Genomic DNA, 23521 nt, shown 5'->3' with positions numbered 1-23521 from the left:
TAGTTTGTCAGTTCTGAGCCTGAGCCACAGGGAGTTTTAAGGAAGGACTGAGGAGTACAACAAACTCAGATACTGGCAGTAATTTTGTGAAACCAGTAGTTATACTCAAAACACATAGATTCTCTACCCTGTGTTCTATTAGAACACGGCAAGATTAGCATCTAAAGTAAGCCTCTCCTTTTAGACATATAGAAACATTTTCTTACATCAAACACTTCAAAAGGTTGACACGTCAAAACTAAAGTTTGAATAAGTCAATGTTTTCTTTTGTCCATTCAGAATTGGGGAAAACTCAACCACTTATATCACTTTTTTACCTAGAATCTTACTATGAGGAGCTCGCTAATGACCCAAGAAGCCAGCACGCTTTGACCACGCAGATGGACATGCTTGTGACTGAGAAAAGTTGCTGACATGATGAAAGTCTGATCCCTTTTGAAACAGGTGAGCCCTGCAGTAAAACTGAAAAATATTTTCAAATTTCTCAAAAACAACATTACTGGCCACATTGCCGTAATGCTTATTTCCTAAATCCAGCAAGTGTAATTGTTGATCTATTTATCTTCTTGAGTGGGCTCTTTTTGCAGAAAAGAATGTGATTCATTGTCTTTCTAGCTGAAGGTGATCAGTGGTAATTCAAGAACTTCTATATAGGAAATGGTTATGGAAAAGAAGCTAGTGGGTACAGGTTGAAGTTGTCTCACATAACACACAAATGGTATTTATTTATTTATTTATTATTTTTACTTTTTTTACGGTATGTGGGCCTCTCACTGTTGTGGCCTTTCCTGTTACGGAGCACAGGCTCCGGACGCGCAGGCTCAGCGGCCATGGCTTACGGGCCCAGCCGCTCTGCGGCATGTGGCATCTTCCCGGATCGGGGCACGAACCTGTGTCCCCTGCATCGGCAGGCGGACTCTCAATCACTGCACCACCAGGGAAGCCCACAAATGATATTTATTTTTATTGTATTCTCATTCATGGGCAAAGGTAATAGAAAATGTGGGGAGGTTCCTAAACCTCTGACCACTCTTCTCCCAAGTTGCTGCTGGCTCTAACCACAAATTAAAATGCTAAAATGCTTTGGAAAAAATCACAACCCAACCAGAATACAAGAACTATAGAAGCTGCAATTCCTGGCTGCTGATCTAGACCACCAACACAGGAAGCGCTGACAGCAAATCTCTTTTCTTCCAAGAAATATTTGCAACCAGGAAAGTTTTTGCAAGCCCATTGTCAGATTTTATACAAAGTTTAATGACAAATCTTCCAGTGTGGATTAAATTTTAGATGTATCACTAATTTAATGAAGGGCCTCCAAAATATCACATTTCATCAAGTTATTCTGGCTGGTGTAACAATTTTGTGGTGAGGGGAGCGTGGAGAGAGAGAGAGATGATAGATAAAATAGTTAATATTATGCTTAAAATACCAATTCCATATTTTAGGTAAAATGCCTTAGTAGCTCAATATCACTAATTCAAGTTATAAATGTGAAAAAGAAAGCAATTTCCTGACAAATCCTTCAGATTGTCTTGAGGACCAACAAGAAATTTTTGCTTCTCATCACTCATTTGAGATAGGTTTAAGCTTATTTTTAATATTAGGTCTAGTTCCTTAGGAAATGGACCTTGAGATGTATATTTGCATGGAAGTAGTTTCTTGGAAAGAAACATAATTTCTTCATAACAGTGTCTGCGAGGGAGAGAATAAAACAGGATTGGTCAGAGGAGAAATTGTGATGCAGCTGCAACAGAGCCTCAGCCAATTCCTCAGAGAACTCCAAGGGAATAGCCCTTCAGAGTCCCAAGTTGAAGCAAAAAGGTACCAAAGTCCAGCCTCTCACAAGGACAAGTCCATGAATGTGATGCCCCCAGGGAAGGGAAAGGACAAGGCATTTTACTTTGGTCTAAGGCCGTGACTGGAAAGGAACTCAGCTCAAAGTCCTCACCAGGCAACCCTCCCAGCAGCCAAACAACTGTCTTAGTCTAAAGGGGCATCTACAGTTTTCTTCCATACAAATCTTAAATCATTCAACTTTTGATAATGAGAACCCATTGAACCCTAGTTTCTAATATCGGCAATGCAGTAATGTTATTTAGGGCTAATATATTGAGAATATTATTGACTCTACGAAGATAGCACATTTTAAATATTTGCTAAGGTTTGTGTGTGCTTACTATTGACAGAATGGACTGTTTTACCATCATTAATTTCTTATTAGAGATCTTTAAAGCGTAGATTTTTGACACAACACACAGTTGCAAATAGACAGAATTTATGTCTGTGTGACTGTCACAGATGAAAAGAAAGGACTTTGCTTTTGTAGTTCTACTTTTCAGTCAATATTGTTTAAGGCTTGGTTGAAAGGGGTTCCATGAACAGGTTGCAAGCTTTTGTACTGACATAAATTCTGTCTATTTGCAACTCTGTGCTTGCCAAGTCTACACCATCTCTCAGCAGGATTCTTAGCATAGCCCACCAGCAGGCTCCTGAGCGTCGCCTCTTCAACTCTTGGAATCAGTTATCTACATAGGAGCCAGTAAAAACTGGTTAAAATGCAAATGAGACTATCTCATTCCCCTGCTTACACCTCTTCCATGACTCCCCATTGCACTCTGAATATATTCCAAGACCTTGCCATGGTCTAAAAGGTGTTTCATGATCTGGCTTCTACCTGCTTCTTTCAAATCCCCTCATAACATCAAGCACTGAGCTATTTATTATAGCTAAGATGAATAACATTGGCCTCAGTTCTGTTTGTATAAGATAACAAGGTCTTCTGACTCAAGGTACTTGCATTCTGTGTTGTCTGTACCTGGAATATGCTTCTCTCTGAGTCTTGGCAGTTGATGTGCTCTCATTCTTTAACTAGGCTGTCCAAAGATACCTACATATTTCCCTCCCTTCCTTCCTGGGCTTCTACTGACCTCCATGTATTTGCCTGCATCTTCCCCAACCTAACCAACAACTTTCCATAACCTTATCATCACAACTATTCATAGCTATCTTGTTTGTAATTTGATAACATGTTTATTTTCTATCGCTCCCATAAGAATGCTTTATTACTTCCAGTTTTAATAATGTATCTGATCTCTTCCCAATATTTAATTGATATAGCATATAGAGAAAAAGTATGTGAAATGAAACTTGATAGTTAGCCAAGGACTAGACTAGGTCGTGTATTAGGTTGTGTTAAGATTCTGGAGCAATGGAAACCATTGTCAGGATCTTAGGAGTCTAGAGGTTGAAAGAAGACATGAATATTTCTCTCCGTTTGATGCAATTACTCTGTTCACAAGACATGCATGTTATTGTATTCGTATATTTATTTAAATGGTGATTATTAAATTGTCTTCTTCCTGCTGATCAATACTAACATCACCTAGGTTTCTGAAACATTTATGTTGGGCCATTTTTCACAAAAACTTTTCCATGTGTAAAATATTAATATAAAAATTTATCTTGATTCCAAGAAAACTCATATTACCATACTATTTAAAATGGCACCTCTCCAGACCCTCCCCAAACTTGTGTCCCTTTAATTTTCTTCTAGGTACTTGCCTTGGACATATCTATGTATTTATTTACTTCTTAGTTACATGACTATATCAGGACAAGACTGTCTTTTATTCTCCTATATCTCTGTTCCTAGAATAAGACTTGACAAATAGGAAGTTCTCCTCAAATGTATGTCAAACTAATGAATGGATGAATCCATTAGTCTAGGAAATTCACATATATGGAAGCTGCTACTTTCCAATGAGGCTGAATAAATGAGATCTCTTAGTCACTACAGTCCTTTCATCCTGAAAAGGTCATAGAATTAATCTTTTCTTTAATTCTCTGTTTTTATGTATGGAAAATGACTACCTAATCCAAGGGGTTCATCATTTACTAGCAAATAATAAACACTTTTACAATCTGTTCTATGGCCGTGTAAACAATGAATATCTAATTGCTAATTGCTAACAGTTGTATTGATATTTATTATTTGCTACGTTTCTTCTTGATAGTTTAGTTATCATATTTAAGTGAGTTTTACTTTTTAATGGAAGCTTATATACTGTTTTAAAGAAAGAAAGAAAGAAATTATATGTATATAAGAAAGAGAGAGAGAGAGAAAAATTTTTGTCTTTTTCATTCATTACTCTATTCCCAGTGCCTAGAATAATACCTAGTAGACATGGCAGTCACTCAATAAGTATTTGCTGAATTAATAAATTAACATAATATACACTTAGCCAATTTTAATGAAGACTTTTCTCTGGGGGGGATATCCACTTTCGTACCTATTCTTAGCTAGATTTTATTTTTACCATCGATTTTTACTCATATTCTTTTACCAAGGACATCAGAGAAGAAAGAACACTAGATTATGTCAGTATCATCATATTTCTGGTTCAAGCCCTTCTTTATGTGACTGTGTGTAAATCCTTTAAGTTATCTGAGATTCCAATTCCTGAATTATCAAAATAATAAAAGCAGTTTTTGACTTTCTAAAGTTCCATTTCAAACCTAAAATTATATGTTTTCTTCAACTCTCACCACTGAAGTCCATTTCAATATACATCTGTTTTTAGAGACAAGTTGTAGACCAGTAGACACTTTTATCTCTTTTCAAGTATTTTCAATGAGAAAGCCTCCCAATTATTGAAAGCCCTTTTCTTTCTTCTCTTTTTTTTTTTTTTTTTTTTTTTTTTGCGGTACGCGGGCCTCTCACTGTTGTGGCCTCTCCTCGCCCGTTGCGGAGCACAGGCTCCGGAGGCGCAGGCTCAGTGGCCATGGCTCACGGGCTCAGCCGCTCCACTCATATCTTCCCAGACCAGGGCACGAACCCGTGTCCCCTGCATCGGCAGGCGGACTTTCAACCACTGCGCCACCAGGGAAACCCAAAGCCGTTTTCTTTAATTCCCCTTTCTTATTCACCTGTAGTCAGGACTATATGGCATCTCCCTAATTACATAATTAAGGGATTATAACTATACTAAAGTTACTAATTTTAAGAATTAATAACCATCTGGGAGGAATAGATGACTCGACTTACAACTGAAGAACCTTATGCATTTGGATGCTGCTGAATAAAGCAAGAATCAGGTAAAACCACTGAAGCCAGATTCTGTTCTGTATTGAAGAGCTCACCCCCAAAACTGCTTTGAAGGCCAGTTATACCTGGATATTTGTTGGGTAGTATAGCTTCTATCTAATTTTAGAAGGGAATTCTGAATCAGTTAATGCTATTAGCCAGTTGGATTGGTTACATTACTTAGCAACATTTTATTTGATATAGAGTTACGCACACCTTTGCAAGTGAGGTGGAATGTGTTATACATTCTAGTATTTAAGCTATTAAAGACTCTATTAAAGAAAAGTTGTCAATAGAAAATTATTATATTTCTTATTAACATATATCTAAGAAAATGTAATAAAAGAACTAGTACATAAGAATAGTTTTCTTCATCTCAAATAAAAAATAATTAAGATTTTAATCTTTTTTTATCTCTACGACATTATCTATGAGGTTGGGATAAGAGGCATCTTAACTCCATTCTCTACTCTAGAGGGCATAGTAAGATCAAATAGTCATGTGATTTCTCCTATGAGGCTTTTCTGGGATGCGTCAAAATCTTCAGGAGAAAAAACCTTTCTCTCTAACTCTTGTTATGTTATTGTGTTTTGTCATTCTAAGACCGTCTCTGCCTCCTTTGTCTTGATCTCCAAATGTGATTATTAGAATCATTTAAGTGGACTATTCCTAGTTGTTTACCTACAGAATTGTGTTTCACACTTTCTAGCACCTATGACAATAAGGAAATAAAATCATCTCCAGCTCCATGGAACCTATTAGTCTTAAGACAGTCATGGTAGTGATTTTCTCTACCAATACATTAGTTTATGAGGAGGCATGAGATGAATGTCTGGCCCCTTCATTCATTCATTCACTCATCTATTCAATAATCATTTTTGAGTGCCTCCTATGTGCCAGGCACTTTTCAAGGTCTTGAGGATACAGAGAAAATACAAGTCACAGCTCTTCATAGAGCTTATATTTTAGAGGAAAGAGAAAAATAAAACAAACATAAATCAATCAATCAATAATATCTCAGGGAATGAAAAGTGCTATGAAGAAAAATAAAAGTCAGGTAATGTAATATAGAGAAATGTGGGAAGGATGTTGTTTTCAATAAATGTGATCAACAAATCTCCACTATGTTATGTGACATAGAAGTTGTGATTGAAAAAACTAGAATACGGGCTTCCCTGGTGGTGCAGTGGTTGAGAATCCGCCTGCTGATGAAGGGGACACGGGTTCGTGCCCCGGTCTGGGAAGATCCCACATGCCACGGAGCGACTAGGCCCGTGAGCCATGGCCGCTGAGCCTGTGTGTCCGGAGCCTGTGCTCCGCAACGGGAGAGGCCACAACAGTGAGAGGCCCGCGTACCGCAAAAAAACAAAACAAAACTAGAATACAGTTGGATATCATTTTAATGACTAGAATTGCTTTGTGATCCTAAGAGATAAGAGTATATAAAAAGAATGTAGAATCTGTTATGAACAATGATCTTTACATTTAGATAACAAAGGTATTTGCATATCTCAAGAGACAACCAAAAAGAAAACTAGCTCAAATGATACAACCATTTGAATAGGAGTTATAGACTCTAATATATCTTAAAAATTAACGATGATATTACTCGAAAATAAGGGAAGCCTCTGTATGATCACAGTTTCTTCTATACCATGAAATCCTTGCTATGGATTATGAACAGATTTCATTAAATTTCGGTCACTTCAGGCTAAGCTAAGAGTGACCTCAAAAATTACTTGGAAAGGTATTTCTGAAAAATGTGTGATGTATATTTCCTTATTATGTAATCGATTTTGAACACTTAGTAGATCTACAGTTAAGTTCAAGAATATTTGTAACAATAAAATAAACCCATTCTCTTAATATTTTATATTAAGAAATATGTACATATTTGATAATATAAATATTTGTTTGTATAAGTAATATTAAAGAGAATTTGACCTGTTAGAGTGACTAGTCAATCCTCTGACTTGTTTAATATTTAAGTTATAAGAATTATTTTACTTTGGAAGTATTTGTTATTTAAGGTAAATAGACATGGTACTTGAACAAATTAAATATATAAACTTCGTAAATACAGTTTAAATATCTAAAGAAACTTAACGAAGATAGTAAAAAATATATATTAATCAAAGTTTTTTTTAAGATAATGATTAAAATTACTAGTCTTAAAAACAGAATAATCAAATAGGTAAGTTGGAAATATTAAAAATGTGATTTCAGGAAAGGAATAACTTTAATAAATTGAAATATTTTTAAAAATCTCTGAACAATCTTTGGTATGGAAAAGTACCTACGTGGGCAAGATAAAACATATTTTTCATTAGAGTAACTTTTAAGCAGAGACCTGAATATACTAGGGGGTATTAGCCACAGAGAAAGGTTATCTCTAGCAGAAGGAATATTAACTGCAAAGGCCCTGAGGCAGGAACATGCCTGCTTGATGTTTGTGGTGAAGTGTGATTCCTAGAATTGCTGTCTTGCTCCCAGACCAGAGGGTGAAGCCCTAGAACTAGGTCAGAGCCTAGGATTGATATGAGGTGGAAGCAGAGCCTGGCATATTCTCCCCATCTTCTTACTTCTTGTTGTATAAAATAACAAATGCCTTCATTTTTAAAGCCAGTGTGAATTTGTAGTTATGTATTGTTTGCAGGTAAAAATATCTGAACAATTCAAGTTATTATTTATATTTTTTCAATCTTCAAATTGCCAAACAATGAGTGGGCAAATCTTTATTAGGTGGATATGCTGTAGGACTTTATTTTCAAGGACATTTTCATTTACAGGTTAAGGTGTTATATCTGGAGTTAATTATTGCATGATGACATATATATATATTTGCTACTTCCATTTTACATGCATTGTCTCTCTGAGTTTCATTCAGTCACAGCATGAAGTTGTCATACTCAGTTTATAGGGAAGGAAACTGAGACTCAGAGAGGTAAAATCATTTGAACGGGAGGCAGGTTTTCAAAGGCCAATGCCATTGCTATTTTCATTATAACCAACTGTTAAAAATTGGTCTTTGACATAAAACCATAGGCCAACTAAAATTCTAAAGTCGTAAATTCAGGGTTGTGGAATCTCTAATAAGGGAATTTTTGGCAAAATAATGGAAGGAAGGATTTCATGGAGCAGCCTTCTATATAGAGCTCTTCAAATAAAAGTACGTTAGTAGCTTTGTCTATTTAAAAGGCTAACTTTGTGTTGAAAGAGCCAGGAGTTTGTGGAGAGTTGCAGAGACAATGTCTGTCATTTAGTAGCTGAGTATTGAGATTCAGTTTTCTTCTTACCAAGCTATTGTGGGGAGTGATATACATATAAAACGCTTAGCATAGTGCCTACCACATAATAGCACCTCTGAGGTGCTCTTTAAAACTTCACCAGGAATCATAAAGTGAATGGTATTTTTTTTAGAATATTCATCAACCAATTACCCATACTTTGAAATTGCATAGGAAAATTAAAATCTTAACACAATTTTTTTACTAATATACTTAAAACATTATTCTGTCCTTAATTCTGCTGCTATCCTGTTTTTCCCACTTATACCCCCATCACTTAGTCTCTGGTGGAGTCTGACTAACACCTGTTATATATTATATATATAATAACACCTGTTAATGTAACACAATGAAAATAAAATGAAGGATTTCATGAAATCTTTGAACATGATATCAGAGATGAGGTTTGGCAGTTGGGTAAGTTAAAAGCAAAACAAAAACAGGATGTTAACACAAAGTATTTCAAAGGGGAAGTATTAAGATATTAAGAAATTAAAACAAGACGTTGAGAAAATTACTTAAACTCACAAATGCATTTATAAAAATGAATCTACTTATAGTCAAACTGAGAAAGTCCAAATAAAGCAAAGAACATCATTATATCAGAGTATCATGATATATTTTTTACAGAAAGTATCACTGGATTGATTTTTATTTATTCTTTAAAAAAAGAACACATACTGGCAATTATGAGACATTTTGTTAAATAAAAGATGAAATAAATTTATTATCAATTTTAAGGTCTAAGAATGTAATTTTTCACAATTTCCTATGAAAATTTGCTTCCTCTTTTAAATGATTTTCTTTGTGTTAATTGCCTTCATTAAATTATCTTCTCATGATCGAACTTCCTGTAAAACAGTACCCTTAAAGGCTTATTCCCAGAGTATAAGAGACTGAAAATGTTCAAGAAAAAAATGCATTAATTAGGCAGCAAATTAGTCAGTAAGGGAAGTATTCATAGCCTAAGGAAGGTCACAGAAGTAGCGTCACTAATGCTGGTCCTCTCTGTTGCTAAAGATTGAGTAAATAACATTTAATGGTCTAGATGGATTCCCCATTCAAGTCAGCACCTTGGGCAGTGGCTTCATTCAGTCATTTAATTAATATTTATTTATTGAGCATTCACCGAGTCAGGTAGGGGGATATTGGAGATAGAGTATTGTGGGAAAACTAAAATTCCTTATAAAGTGTATAGCCTAATAGGAGAGACAGACAATGAAATGATAATTAGTTAATTATATACTATGTTTGCTACTAATAAGTATCTTGAGGAAAAAAAGTAAAGTAGGTTTGGGGTATACTAAATGCTGTATATGGCTGATTGGAAATTTTAGATTTGAGCTAGGAAAAAACTTCAGTGAGACAATGATTTTGCAGTCAAAAACTTGAAAGAACGGGAAATAGCCGTGAAGACTTCTAGGAGAAGAGCACTCAGGCAAAGGGAAGGGCAAGTACAGTCTTGATAGTGGGAGCACACCTGAGGTTTTCAAAGAACTCACGGAAGTGGACATCAGGAGAGGCATGGGAAATATTGAAGAGGTAACAAACAGCCAACCTTCTTAAGTCTTGCTTCCTTCTCCGCAAAAGTGGTATAAAAAGGATGGTCTGTGCCTAGGAGGGTTGTAAATATTCCATGAGGTAATTCTTACAAAGCATTGAGCATAATGCCTGGCACATAGTAAGTGCTTAATAAATGTTTGTTTGTGTTGTTGTTTGTTATTTCATGGAAATGGAGCCAAAGGGCTGTTTATCTATGTCTGATACCACTGAACATTTGAATTATTTAACTGATTCCCTTTACTTTGATTCCATGACCTCTTGGAAACCAATGGATTATAATTTCATTTCCTGTGTGGTTCTGCCTCAAGGGAGAATATGCCAGTTTTACTAATACAGGTGTTCCAAATTAGATGTCAGTACGAGTTACCTTTCTAAATGACAAATTTTCGACTTTGCCACCAAGAGGCTAATTAATGTGAGTTTACCCATGAGAAAATGATCTACTCTCAAACATTTTACTTGTAAAATCAGGTTTCTAAGTAGATCACCAGACTTTCCAGGACAGAAAATTCCCTAAGGTGACTCAGCTCAGTGATGCAGCCTGGGGGACAGCCAGCAAGACTCTCCTGGCAGCCTTCATCTCATCTGCTTTTCTGTTTAAATGTTGCAAATACCTAATCGCTACATACCCTTACTCCATACTGTCACATCTATCATCTCTCGTCACCCTCTGCATGTTTTTGTGAGTGTGCAAAAGAGCTGCTACTACCCCTATTTTATAAATGCAGAACTGAGATATAGAGAGATGAAGAGAGAGACCTGGGTCCTGAGTCCAGGTAGTCAGTGCTTCTTCTACTACAAGAAAGAAGAAATCCTGGGGTTTAGTCTCAGATTCCCCTCTAACAGATATGTGATCTTGAAATATCCTTCCTTTTTGGTACTCAGTTTCTCGAGGGAGTTATAGGAGTAAATGACCTATAATATCCTTTCTAATATAAATATCTTAGAATACTAAGGTAACAGTGAAATGAGCAAATTAATAGAACATGTAAGGAAAAATTCAACCAGACCAGAAATTAACAAAAGAATATAAATATGTTAAATATGAACAGAAACACCTTGGCCATATATAACTTAGGTACTGTAGGAAGTTGAGGAGGTGGGAGAAACAGAGGAAGACAGGTCCTAAACATTTATATTTGGCAAAGAGAGACCAGGTACACTGACAGACGCTTATTTTTATATTTTCCCTTTGGAGTTATTTCATGGAAAACTAATAAATTAATAAAAATTTATGAAATAATAAATAAAACATTTATTTACTAATAACATTAGTAGATGTTATTATACCTGCAGTTCATCGTTGCTCCATTTGTTATTCAAATAAGTGAAAGCTATTTTCCATCAAATTTCCACTGAAATGGATTACTAATAAATTTAAGAAAAATATGAACAAAAATATGTACACCAAAGTAAAATAAATGAAATAAGTTTAAATAGTCTAATAATTTATTTTTCAAAAAATAAATAAGGGAATAGGAAAACAATTTTAATTTAATAAACTTAATGAACATTTATTAAATAATTTAAAATTTATTAAAATTTATTAAAAATTAAAACAAATGCTTTATTAAAACAAAGCATGACTGAACCAGCCAAAGCCTGACTGAACACTGCAAAAGTACTTACCTGAAAACTTTTTAAGTTCTTTTTTTTTCAAATTGTGTGTTCTGAAGTACATAATCACACATATTTTTTAATTAGTCACTACAACAGTGCTGCCCTGTTAAGATACCACCATGAACTGCACAATGGTCTTTTTGTGTTGGAGGCTTCCGTCTCTTATCTCTTGGTTCACTGATCTGTGTTTTTGTTGGACATGTTGGAGAGATCTTGAGGACTTTGGCAGTCCAAGTCCTCTAGCGATTTTCTACCCTGTCATCCTAAAAGGAAACTGTGCTGCCTCATACAAAATCACCCTTACTAGTGCAGTGAAGTGGCAGGGAAAAGGAGGGCAATCACCTCACCTCAACATACTTTTTAGAATACGTTCTGATAAATTGCCTGTCTGGTCTTCTTAATTTTTCTAAAGAGCCCACACTGACCATTTGAATACAATAGAGATTTCAAGAAACTACAATTTTCCAGCTCCACACTACACTGATACTTCAGTTAAATGCATGCCTTCGGGGCCAGGTAATTGAAATGATAAATTAATTGCATCTATTTTAAGCCAACATAGGAAAACTCTAGTGTTCTATGCATCAAAATGTCTTTTCTCACAGCAGGTATATTACTGCACTTAAAATCAGGTTAGGACCCTCTTACTGTGGTTGGAAGAGGGAGGAAAGAGGATCGTTTATTCCTTGGAGAACATATACTTCTATATCTGTACATAAAACAACCTTGTCTTTTGGTAGCAGGCTTTTAATTACATCCCAGGGAGAGAGTGACTTACATTGATTATTTACTGGAAGAATGCTGAGAGCATAAAAGCATGTGATTCACTCCACTACAAAGAATGACAGCATTAAGGCCTGTCTGTGCCAGCATTTGAAGATTTCCTCCCTCCCCTTCCTAGGATGCAAGATGCATTAAAGATTTATTTAAAGATTCTTGACTTTGGATAATCAAGATAGATTTAAAACATTCATTTAATAAATGAGCCTATGGATGCCACAGAGACTAAATTAGTCACATCACTGGATTCCACTGCTCCATCTACTTCTGTGGTTTACTGAGGATCTAAGCTTAAACTTTGTTACGACTTGAATGTTTACATATTGTTTTAATATTTTCACTACAACTGACTATCCATAGATGTTATTATACCTGCAATTCTTCATTGCTCCATTTGTTATTCAAATAAGTGAAAGCTATTTTCCATCAAATTTCCACTGAAATGGGTTACTAATAAATTTAAGAAAAATATGAACAAAAATAGGTGCACCAAAGTAAAGTAAAAGAAATAAGTTAAAATAATCTAATAATTTACTTTTCATAAAAATATATAAGGGAATAGGAAAACAATAAAACAATATATAAGGGAATAGGAAAATAATTTAAAATTTGGATTAAATTAGAGACAGGATATGTGGTGCTGATAATAATTCAGGCACTTCTATTTAAATCTATTTTCAATACTTATAGAACCACAAAAGGGATAGATTCCAGTGTCCAGTGTAGTATCTATCACAGAAGGAACTCGACTGAAATGAACATTTGGCATCAGCTTCTTTTTTCTTCTAGATTGAGGACATTAAGTGATGTGTCCATTGGAAATGCCACTAGAGAAAAGGGAATAGAATTATAGAATCACAGAATTCACAGTATCACTAAATTTAGAGTTGATGAAGTTTACTTGGAATACCTTCATAAAAGGGTGAGATGTGTAATTACTTGGTTAAGCAAAGAAAGATACAACTGAAGATCATATTTCTTTTGGATTTCAATATTTACCTCAATGAGGGCAACGATCATGTTTTATATCAACACTTCCTAAATTTTTTGGAGTTGAGCTCCATCATTGTTTGCTTGTTAAATCATCCCCTTCTCCAAGATCAACCATTTGCAAAGCCGATTACAAATTCTCAGAGAACTGAACATATTTGTTTTGAATATTTGCAGTTTCTTTTAGGCATCTCAGGAATCACAAAACCAAGATTAGGATTTACTGTTTGATTACTTTGAGATATTTAAAAATATCTGTACCAAAGATGAAAAACTAATTTTGTTTTATGGGATTATCACTCCAATAGTCTCTTGCTTTACATTGCAAATACATTTGGAAGCCTCTAGGTATTTACTTCTAGACTGTGTGCTTTCCTGGGGAGATCATATTTGGAAGACTGAAATAAAATAATCCCTGGTTTTCCTGTCATTAAAAGCCTCTATTTACAAACCACAAGCCTAAAGGGAGTGAAATCAACTAAAGAGAGATATGTGCTACAAAGGGAGCTTTAGTTCATGTTCTGGTCATTTGGACAAGATTTATTACCACCATTGATTTACACCATGTATTATAGTTAAGATAGTAATTGCTACATTATACTTTATAGTATCTCTAGTACCTCTGAATGATGTCCTTTTTAAAACAGGACTGTACACTAATAATGCATTGGGTCGTTACTGTTTTTGTTGTATATTGCTTTTTACAAAGTATTATTTTTTTTAACAAAATGCAGTTCTTTTTGCCAGAGTTTTAATAATCTGGATCCTTCTATAGAATCATTTTATTGACATGCTCAAAGTTTATATTCTAAATATCGTTTGATCCTGGCATGTACCAAGTGTTATATATGTTACAGGAAACTCAAAAATTAATGACTTCACTCCTATCCTCAAAGGGTTTATAGTTCTTTGACTATAAATACAGATAAATAACCCTGTAGTTACACTATAATGTGATAATAACAGTAAGTGCAGTGTCCTATAGAATGAGTGGGAGCGCCAAAAAGAGTTATGAATTGATCACAGAGGCCTTCTGAGAGGGTTTATGGATAGGAGTGTGGAGGAGTAAAGAGTATCTCTGAAACGTGGAAGGGCATACTCGAAGGTGTGGAAGGAATAGAGTGTGGCCGTTTGAAGAATCACAAGTAGTTCAGTCTAGCTGGCACCTAGAGCTTGATGATAAAAGTGCCATTAGATGAAGTTAGACAGTTAAGAGGGACCCAGATCTTAAAAGGGTTAAAACTTTATACGGGATCTTCCCTGGTGGCGCAGTGGTTGAGAGTCCGCCTGCCGATGCGGGGGACACGGGTTCGTGCCCCGGTCTGGGAAGATCCCGCGTGCCGCGGAGCGGCTGGGCCTGTGAGCCATGGCCGCTGAGCCTGCGCGTCCGGAGCCTGTGTTCCGCAACAGGAGAGGCCACAACAGTGAGAGGCCCGTGTATCGGAAAAAACGAAACAAAACAAAACTTTATACAGAGAGTAATAGGAACCAGTAAAGGGTTTTGTATCATGCACTTCTTATGCATCACTGCAGATCCATTTAGACAGACCTGTCTCTGGGACCCCTAGCCATTTTGTTTCTATCCCAACTGCTACTCCAGAGACCAACTCGGCACGGGTTTAGAACAACTTTATGCAGGGATATACAGACATGTCCAGTTTCAAGCCTTCACTGAGTGCTTCTAGCCTCACACACCAGGGCTTCCCTGTTGCAATTGAAGCATAACACTTCACAGGACCTGCTTAGTGCCTCTGCATGTGCAACCCAGGAATGTGGGGAAGTTTAGGCCCATCGTTAAAGGACAAGAGTACAAATGCATGCATCGGTCCATGTATCTAAATATGCCAAATATTAAGAACTGAAAATCAACCTAATAAGCTGTTAAATAAAATATGGTCCATCATCCTACCCATGATAAAAATCTAAAAGGTCAGTTTGAGATTAAAAATTTTAGAATCAGTGGTTTCATGTATCAATTATCTTTTGCTTTCATAACAAATTACCTCCAAATTTCACAACATAAAAAACAACTCTTTATTATATCACAGTATGAATAAGAGTTTCAAAAGCAGTTTAGTTGTGTAGTTCTGACTCAGGGGTGTCTCATGAGGTTGTATTCAAGGTGTCAGTCTGAGCTGCAGTCATCTGAAAGCTTGAGTGGGGCTATAGGATCCACTTTTTTTTCTTTTTAAAGGCTTCTGATTCTTATTGCCACATCACTTATGAAGAGTTCTAAGAGTTTATACTCCCACCATCAGTAATATATTAGTTCCCTCTCATTGTCTTGACCACCAGTTGTTTTTTTGTTTGTTTTGTTTTTTTACTGAAGTATAGTTGATTTACAGTGTTGTGTTAGTTTTAGGTGTACAGCACAGTGATTTGGTTTCATATATATATATATATATATATATATATTCTTTTTTAGATTCTTTTCCCTTATAGGTTATTACAAAATACTAAGTATTGTTCCCTGTGCTATACAGTAGGTCTTTGTTGGTTATCTGTTTTATATATAGTAATGTGTATATGTTAATCCCAAACTCCTAATTTATCCCTCTCCCCCACTTCCCCTTTGTTAACCATAAGTCTGTTTTCTATGTCTGTGTGTCTATTTCCATTTTGTATATAAGTTCATTGGTATCATTTCATTTTTTTTTAGATTCCACATATAAGCAATATCATCTGATATTTGTCTTTCTCTCTGGCTTATTTCATTTAGTATGATAATCTCTTGGTCCATCTGTGTTGCTGCAAATGGCATTATTTCATTCTTTTTAATGGCTGAGTAATATTCCATTGTATATGTACCACATCTTCTTTATACATTCATCTCTCAATGGCCACTTTCAGAATGGCTCATTCTCATGGCTGTTAGCAGAAAACCTCAATTCCTTGCTGATTTTTAGAAAGAGTACTCAGTTCCTTGCCATAAAGGTGTCTCCTTAGGGCTACTTCAGTGTTCTTACAACATGGCAGCTGGCTTCTCCCAGAGCAAATGATCCAAGAAAAGGAACTAGGATGAAGCTACAGTGTATTTTACATATTGATCTTAGAAGCCACAACATCACTTCTACCACATTCTACTGCTTAAAAGTGAGTCACTAAATCCAAGCCACTTTGAAGGAAAGGAGAATTAGGCTCTACCTTTTGAATGGAGAAATATCAAAGAATTTGTGGATTTTCGAACTTTGAACCATAAAAATATAGGAGACTTGGTCCATGGTCATGAGCCCACTCCCATTCTCTCTCTACCACTGGCTTCTTTCTTCACCATGACTGGCTTCATCTGTACCTATATGAACAGCCATATCACACGTTCAAGCTGGTCCACACACTCCATCATCAGCTGCTTCCTGACCAATTCTCAGGCGTAGAAGTGAAGACACTATTGTGACTTCCCTGGCAGTTCAGTGGTTAAGACTCCATGCTTCCGCTGTGGTGGGCATGGGTTCAATCCCCAGTTGAGGAACTAAGATCCTGCATGCTGCACGGTATGGCCAAAAAAAAAAAAAAAAAAAAAGTGAAGACAATATCTTGTGGCCTGGGAAGGCCTCAGAAGAATTCTTGGAGCTATTGGGGCAGAGAGTTCTGGAGTTCCAGGTCCCTACTGTGTGGTCTAAAAAGATAAGCATGCATTCTGTGATGGTGAGTATTCTGTTTGGGCAAGTGCCCCAGGTTCCATGGACTCCTAAACTTGTGGGTAAATGTGCGACCACAAAAGAATGAAAATGATATGGAAACCTATAAAATTCATAGCCCTGAACCACCTCCTACCTAGAGTAATGGAAATAAAAACAAAAATAAACAAATGGGACTTAATTAAACTTAAAAGCTTTTGCACAGCAAGGGAAACCATAAAGAAGACGAAAAGACAACCCTCAGAATGGGAGAAAATATTTGCAAATGAAACAACGGACAAAGGATTAATCTCCAAAATATACAAACAGCTCATGGAGGTCAATATCAAAAAAACAAACAATCCAATTAAAAAATGGGCAGAAGACCTAAATAGACATTTCACCAAGGAAGACATACAGACGACAAAGAGGCACATGAAAAGATGCTCAACATTACTAATCATTAGAGAAATGCAAATCAGAACTACAAAGAGGTATCACCTCACACTGGTCAGAATGACCATTATCAAAAAATCTAGAAACAATAAATGCTGGAAGGGTGTGGTGAAAAGGGAACCCTCTTGCACTGTTGGTGGGAATGTAAATTGATACAGCCACTATGGAGAACAGTATGGAGGTTCCTTAAAGAACTAAAAATAGAACTACCATATGACCCAGCAATCCAACTACAGGCATATACCCTGAGAAAACCATACTTCAAAAAGAGTCATGTACCACAATGTTCATTGCAGCTGTATTTACAGTAGCCAGACATGGAAGCAACCTAAGTGTCCATTGACAGATGAATAGATAAAGAAGATGTGGCACATATATACAATGGAATATTACTCAGCCACAAAAAGAAATGAAATTGAGTTATTTGTAGTGAGGTGGATGGACCTAGAGTCTGTCATACAGGGTGAAGTTAGTCAGAAAGAGAAAAACAAATACTGTATGCTAACATATATATATGAAATCTAAAAAAAAAAAAAAAATTGGTTCTGATGAACCTAGTGGCAAGGTAGGAATAAAGATATAGACACAGAGAATGGACTTGAGGACATGGGGTGGGAGGGGGAAGCTGGGACAGAGTGAGAATAGCATCGACATATATACACTACCGAATGTAAAATAGTTAGCTAGTAGGAAGCAGCAGCATAGCACAGGGAGATCAGCTCAGTGCTTTGCGATGACCAAGAGAGGTGGGATAGGGAGGGTGGGAGGGAGGCTCAAGAGGGAGGGGATATGGGGACTTGTGTATGCATATTGCTGATTCACTTTGGTGTACAAGAGAAACTAACACATTATTGTGAAGCAATTATACTCCAATAAAGATCTATTAAAAAATAAATAAAAAATAAAAGAAAAATATTAAGAAGTAAACAGAGAAGTAGGAAGAAGATAGTAGAAAGTGGCACAACTGAATCCCAGGGAAGAAAGCATTACACGAAGTGGGGAGGGTTCCACAGAGTAAAATGGTGCAGAAAGCTCAAGAAAGAAAATTCAAAACGGTCATTTCAATTTATCAGTTAGTAGTCCACTGACCTTGGAAAGAGTAATTCCAGTGAAATATAGACAGTGGGAGCTATTTCACAGTAGTTTAACAAAAGAATGGATGGTGAAGAAATGGAGAAAAAGAGTGTTCACACCTCTTTCAAAGGTTTTTATGTGAAGGGGAGAAGGAAGTCAACCATCTACTGTGGGTTGTTGAGGACTGTAAAGTCTGTCATGTCTGTCACTGATGTCAGTCATGATATCTCATACTGTTTATTCGAAGGTGTCTTAGTGCTAATGGAAGGGATTACCAAAGATGAGACATCTCTTCTATGAGAAAGGAAAAGATGTTAGTTTCAGATGTACAGCAAAGTGAATCAGTTATACATATACATATATCCACTCTTTTTTGGATTCCTTTCCCATATAGGCCATTACAGAGTACTGAGTAGAGTTCCTTGTGCTATACAGTAGGTCCTTATTAGTTATCTATTTTATATAAAGTAGTGTGTATATGTCAATCCCAATCTCCAAATTTGTCCCTTCCCCCCTTCCCCCCGGTAACCATAAATTTGTGTTTTACACCTGTAACTCTATGTTTTATAGATAAGTTCATTTGTCCTTTTGTAAATCAACTATACTTCAATGTAAATTTTTTAAAAATAAAATTAAATAAAATTTTTAAAAAAGAAAGGAAAGGAAGGGCATTGATGTTGCTTTGTTCTAAGATGCCACAGGAAGCTGAAGAAGATCTCCTTTTATATATATAAGATGTAAGAGTTGAGGACATCCATAAAGAATAATGAGAAAGTTGGAGAGATAAGTAGTATAAAAAATTAGGATCTGAAAGAGAATCTTGAAGAAGAAGCTACTTAAGAAAAGGAAGGTGAATTTCTGTGTGTAGTTGAGAAGCTGATCGAAATTAGAGAACATAAAATTATAACAGCAACTCTCCATATGATTACAAAGTTTTCTCTATCAGCAAATACTCACTATCCGGAATATGGAGAAGAGGTTATTGGACTCATCTGAGTTATGGTTCTGCAGTGTTGACTGGATGGAATGACACGCTGGGGCAGTAATGTTTAGAATATAACAGGCAAGCAGTAGCTGTTGTGATGGAATATACTATAGTGTCTACACTGGAGAAGAAGGACTGATAAGAGATGTGGATGATAATAGAGAAAAGTTGAGAAATGATGCTCTGTGATTCACGATGGGTTTAAATAATAGATGCAGTGGGATGAAAGCTAGTGAGAAAATAGGATATATAGAAGTATGACCAGGAAGTCGGGTATTTTTATGTATGAAAAATGACTTAGTATTAAAAAAAAGAAGAAGAAAAATAATCTTCATAACAGTCCTGAAGCAAGGCTATGGTTGTCCGGGGATTGAGCAAACTTCTCCTGCTGCTTTCTATTTATAATTAATTGAAATTTTCTTAGGTGATTTTTCTTAACTAGCTACAGATGAGAAGATCTGATCTATATCTAGACTGTTCTGTACCAGTATACACGAACAACAAAAGAAATAATTTTCCAGAAGTGCTTAATTACTAACTTAGTTACTAACTGATTATATGTCACAGATTTTTGTTTAAGATGCCTAATTTTTGATTAAATAATTGTTTCTCAAATTGACTTATGGATGTGCATAGGTTCACATTAAGCATTCATGAACAATCAATTTTTGGTTTTTCAAATAACCGTGAAATAGGTTATTTGGCACCCTGTAGAAAAAACTGCCTGATGATTTTTGACTCAGATATTTTATTGTCATAGAAAGACAGCCCCAGGGAACTCTCTCCCCAACCCTTGGTTTCCTCCAACACTTTCTTCTAATTACTGATAAGCATAGTCGAATAGAAAAGCCATTCGAGCCCAGCAAGACTGCTACTCCTTCTATCAAACCAAGTTCACCTAGGAATAATTGCAGTTCTGACAACTGCTATCGCTTTCCTTCACCCCCTGCAGTGACCTCTCTAGCATCTAACTTCTCCAAGCATTACCAAAATGTATTATCTTTCAATGAGAAAAATAATTGATTTGTGAAAATATAGCCAATCTAAGCTTGTATGAAAGCCAGGCCTTCATTTTCACCTATTACACACGCAGCATTTTATCAGTGCAGCCACATCACCACCTACAAATTATGTGTAGAGGAGGGAGATCCACAGGATATGCCTCCTTGAATTTTTTTTTCTGCTTTTATTGCTTTGGAAATTCACAAATTGAAAGTAAACAACATGTGTATGTCCTATACCTAAAAATCAGTCAGTCTTTTCATAAAGAAGCTAAAGGAATTTGTACCAATGTTTGGTTCGTTCTAGTTTGGCAAACAACTCAACAAACATTTGTTGGGCACTTAAACCCACTTTTGAAGATTTTATTCACTTTCTTAGGATATTAGATTATATTTTCAACAGGATTAAGTTTGAGGCATTAAACATTCCAAATTTCACCACAAATAGTATTGAATTGGCAACTGCTTCAATGTCTTATCTGATGCTGAGAGCCTAAAGTGTAGAATCTAATTATTAGTTTTAAGTATTTGTATTACATAGAAAATGTCTATACTGTAGCAGCAAAGTTTTATCTACAGTGTTATATATCAAAGAGATTCATCTATATTTCGGCTTTTATCAGAATTTTTAAGTATTCTTAAGTGAGAACAAATTTAAAATAGTTTAATTATATGTCTGATTGGATGCTTAGAAAATTCTGTTCTTTTAGTAGTATTGTACTATTAGGTGTCCCCTTTTACTACTTCTCACTGGTGCTATTTTTATCACTTTGCTATATTACCTGCTTAGTAGCCACATCAAAGAATGTGTATTTGAATTTCTTAACCTGAAGTTAATCAAAGGAAATTAGTCCATTTATTAAAATTTATTTTTTAAAAATGCAAATTTATTTTAAAAAATATGGTAACAACTTATAAGAAACACTTTGGAGTCTCCATATTTGAAACCATAGCTGTTCACTGATTTTCACTCTAAATGGTTTTTGAGACAGCATTTTTGCAGCATCAAAGGATTGCATCAAATAATGAATCAACTATTCTGTTTGGGGGTAAGGAGGATTTTTTTTTTTAATCAAAGAGGGATAACCATATCACATGTACTTGAATTAGCAGGTTGTTTCAATACCCATAAGAAAATAACCCCATTTTACCTTTATAGAGATCAATACTCTCTAAAACCTCATTTCTTGAAAATCTAAAAATTAAAATAGTAAAAATTAAAAATCTCTATCAGCCTAAATGAGGGAAACAATAGCCCCTCCCCCAACCCTTTTGTCTGAGTCACTTTGCAAAGCAAATAAATAAAGCCCAAGCCCATTCTCTGTGTCTTTTCAGCCTCTGTGTACCTGGGGAGATACCACAGAGCTTTCAATCAATAGCCTCCCAAATTCCAGGAATGATTACTTTATTCTCAACGGTCTGTAAGAGGGGTGAAAGGGCTTTAAGGCTTCCAACTCACAAGTATGGTGTGAATTCATAAAGCCTACCTCTGTTGCAGTTGTGACTGAGCTTGCTCTTTGTTTATCAATCACCCATTTAAAGATGCAGAATAGAGGACAACATGATACACACAAAATAACACAAATGAATTAGCCAGTTTGCCTAAATTTTTCCCTGGAAAAAGGCACATTATTGAAATAACCTACACAGACTGTATTTAACCTTATGTCATTATAGTACTCTATGTAACCAATGAATATGAATTAAAACTGTCGGTTGGTGCATTAAGAAACGCTTTCAAATTGTGTTAGTTATGTTAGTGGGGTTTTTTTGTTTTTTGTTTTTTGTTTTTTGCGGTACGCGGGCCTCTCACTGTTGTGGCTTCTCCCGTTGCGGAGCACAGGCTCCAGACGCACAGGCTCAGCGGCCATGGCTCACGGGCCCAGCCGCTTCGCGGCATGTGGGATCTTCCCGGACAGGGGCACGAACCCGTGTCCCCTGCATCAGCAGGCGTACTCTCAACCACTGCGCCACCAGGGAAGCCCTACATGTCTGTTTTTAAAGAAAAATCTTTGCGAGAGTATAACTTCTGTGTTCATTACAGAGGTCAGGGTATGGAAGTAGTGACTAAAGAAGATTTCTTCTGTGAAATGCAAGGCTATGAAATTCTAAAACACCTGTATAGATCAAATGCTTTTTCATTTTTAGAGCTAATAATGACCTTGATCAAACTGGTGCATTTTAATGAAAACAAGTGGTTTACATCAATAACAAAAGCATGAATAGAATTATCATTCATGTACATTCTTATTATTCTTTCCTAATTTGGACACATTAATAATTTGACATTTAGCATTGATGTTTTATTGTCCCAATATCTTATGACTCAAGAATATTGTTATCCTTTAATAAACCAAATGAAAGGGTTATTTTCTTGTTCTCTAATCTTTAATATTAACATTTTTTGATAAATATATCATTGTCATAAGCTATTAATAATAAAGATGGGACTATATGGAGTGAATTTTTTTAATATCTCACTATATCTATTTCACAAAAATAGCATCATGAGGACTATCTACTGAAATGACAGCATCGTGCTATTAGGAAATTTATACCCTAGACATATAGGTATGGACCATGGCTATTATATATAGAAAGACAGCGTATAACACACTTGTTATTATAGTAACACACTGTTACTATTATAACACATAATCTCTCTGTTATGTGTATAACAACAGAGAGATTACTTAAACTATATAGGTTTCAATTTTTTTCTCATGGTTTTCACTGTCCTAGCCATAACTGTATAGGGACCTAAAGATGATGGGTTGTACAGGTTTATTGATCTAAGAAAAAATTTGCTCAGGGTGTCTGTTATAGCCCCATGGAGATAAGGAGTTTCCCTTTGAAAATAGTTCCTTTAGTGACTAACACTGTACCTGGAATCAAAGGAATTTCCTACTGACTCTGCCAAAGAGGATGATGCAAGCTGAATCAAAAAATAAGGAAAAAGTATGAAGTAAAAATGGCAAATATGAAGAAGGCTGCTGCAGTATCAGGAGCTCATGCTCCTGGGAGACAGCGCTACCCTAAACAGCAGGTGACTCGTGCCCAAG

At 35.8% G+C, this 23521-nt stretch overlaps 1 long non-coding RNA gene across 1 annotated transcript in view; it reads left to right on the top strand.

Moving 5' to 3' along the window:
- Nucleotides 1-341: 341 nt before the first annotated feature.
- LOC132433245 (uncharacterized) overlaps nucleotides 342-23521 on the top strand; it is a 170632-nt gene continuing 147452 nt past the window's right edge. Inside the window, exon 1 of the long non-coding RNA XR_009521097.1 lies at nucleotides 342-444. This is a non-coding gene — a long non-coding RNA (uncharacterized lncRNA). The remainder of the gene's footprint in view (nucleotides 445-23521) is intronic.

This window comes from Delphinus delphis, chromosome 11 (assembly GCF_949987515.2).
Source record: "Delphinus delphis chromosome 11, mDelDel1.2, whole genome shotgun sequence".
Classification (NCBI taxonomy): Eukaryota; Metazoa; Chordata; class Mammalia; order Artiodactyla; family Delphinidae; genus Delphinus; species Delphinus delphis.
Note: the sequence above shows the minus strand (reverse complement) of the source record. Positions and strands in the feature narration are given on the sequence as shown.